We start from the raw sequence: 2,296 nt of genomic DNA, 5'->3' as shown, positions 1-2,296 counted from the left end.
AATCAACAATGCGTCTCTGCCTCTGACATTGCCGACGAGCTTTCCGCTCGCTTCCGTCTTGGCAATCGGAATGGGAAGTATTTATTTCTTGATTCTCCGGCTAGCATCCTTACTTCCTTCTTCAATGAAAATTCTATGTTTTGGGGATGCGTTCTTTGTCCACCGCTGCCGTGATGACGAATTCCTCCTACGGTTCGCAGATGCGGCAACCCGTGCGCGTGTGGCTGTAGCCCCCTTCCGCGCCCCTTGGTTCCGCCTCATCCTCCATCCTTGGAACCGCCTCACCGGCGCCGAGCCCATTACTCTGCGCATCTCCGTCGACATTGAAATTACTGGCATCCTAGAACATGGCTGGGACATCTCCTTCGACGTGCAACTACTATCGCCTTTCTGCCTCATCGACCAGCTTGCATCGGAGACACTCGATGGTAGTGACATGTCTGTTTTCCGGCTTTCCACCTGGACGGCCGATCCCAACGGTCTTCGGAGCTCCTGCACGCCGAGCCATATGCCCACGCGGATGCCGACCCCAACCTCGTCGACCTCTTCGCCGTCGAGCTGTTGTGCTTCCCTGTCCCCATCCATGTTCGGCATTCTGTTGAGTTCTGCCTCCCTGCCTCTCGCCACCACCCCTCCACTTGCCGCCAGCGACGGCAGCGCCGACGACCGAAGCTCACTGCCATGCCCCAATGCTTGGCCGCGCAGATACGACTTCCCGCCCTCCCACAGGCCTCACCCGGCTCGGGGGGATGGCCATACCTCCGCCGTTCGCCATCATCGGCAGTGAGCTGCACCATCGTTCCGTGGCTGGCACGACGTTCTCGGGCCGCATCCTCCCGTTGGTGGCTTTTCCCATGGGCCCTTGGTCCATGAGCGGCTTTCCTCTGGTCAAGATGCAACGGCCGCTACGCTAAAAAACCCGGTTGCTAACCTGGTCGCGCTTGTTCAAACTAGGGCGCTGACCAACCCAACTGGCTCCGGCCGTGCCAACCAGCCATTGGCGTGGGCCACCTTGGATCCCCCCACATGCCATGCGCCCCCACTACTACTGCTGATGCCCCCAACAGGCGTGCAGTTGCTGATTTGGTGCGGCAGGCTGCCCCTCCCAGACAATTCTCGCCCGACTGCAATCCCGATCTTGCAGCAGCGGACATCGAGGCCTCTCCTCCTTTGGCCGTTCTCTTTCCTTCCGAGTCAGTGGTGGTTGACCCCCTTTGGATCCCCAGGTGGCATGCCCCACACCGCATGCTCAACTGGTGGTGCCCGCCGTCCTGGGTGCAGTTTCGGCTGCCCCGGGGCCAGCTTACCTGCCCACAGTCGCAACCAACCCGGTGGATGCGACCGCAGGTCCCATCACCCCACCTTCCCTGCGCGCGCCTAGTCCGCCTCGGGCCCAGGGGTCTCATGCAGAGACCGACCCCAACGAGTGCTCACCGCGTGTTGCCACCAGCCTTGGCAATCCTTCCGAGGCCATGCACATTCATGCGTCTACGTCCAATGGGCTGGCCTCTTGCCCTGTTCCATAACATGTTCTGGCCTACATTGGCACACTACGGACCACCGTCGACCCCATCCTACTCACGTGCCGCCTACCCATCGCAAGCGAGGGGAACTACCACCCAATTTCATGCGAAGACGTAGCGGTCGGATCACCATGCACGACATGGGTTTGGACTCTGAGACCAAAGACAAACGCATCCTCCTACGACGCTTGGGCCTCCTGAAGGAGGATGGACCTGTCTCCACGAAAGTTTTTGGAGAAGTACACACGATTATTTGAGCGCCCCCTTGCCGCCGAAGTTGTCCAAGCTTTCGCCGACTTCTACGGATGGCACGTCCCACCTCGACTGTTCGACTGCATTGCGCCATCCCAGCCCAGGATGCTCGAGATCTAACAACCCCCGTCCCATCTTTTATCCAATACTTCCTTATGGATCAAAACCTTAAGATCATCTTCTGGAATGTCTGTGGCTTGAATTGTAGAGCTAAACGCTCTGTAATACGGACCGTTATTAACTCTGCCTCTCCCTCCATCGCCTGTCTCTTGGTGACCAAGCTCGCCCTCGCCTCGCCCGCGATCATCCTCGAAACTCTCGGCCCCCTCTTTGCCGGCTTCTACTGGCTCCCGGCGGCGGGCACGAGGGGCAGCATACTCTTCGCGTGGCGCCCAGACCACGTTAAACTCTCCAACCCTGCTATTGGTTCTTACCATGTTTCCACCGTGGTCTCCACCACATCAGGCAAACACCCTCGGTGGGTCACTGTAGGACCTTGAGAAGAGGTTTCTAGAGGTGTG

The sequence above is a fragment of the Triticum aestivum genome, chromosome 2B (genome assembly GCF_018294505.1).
Source record: "Triticum aestivum cultivar Chinese Spring chromosome 2B, IWGSC CS RefSeq v2.1, whole genome shotgun sequence".
NCBI classification, from domain to species: domain Eukaryota; kingdom Viridiplantae; phylum Streptophyta; class Magnoliopsida; order Poales; family Poaceae; genus Triticum; species Triticum aestivum.
The sequence above is the reverse complement of the archived record's forward strand: the minus strand, read 5'-3'. Positions refer to the sequence as shown.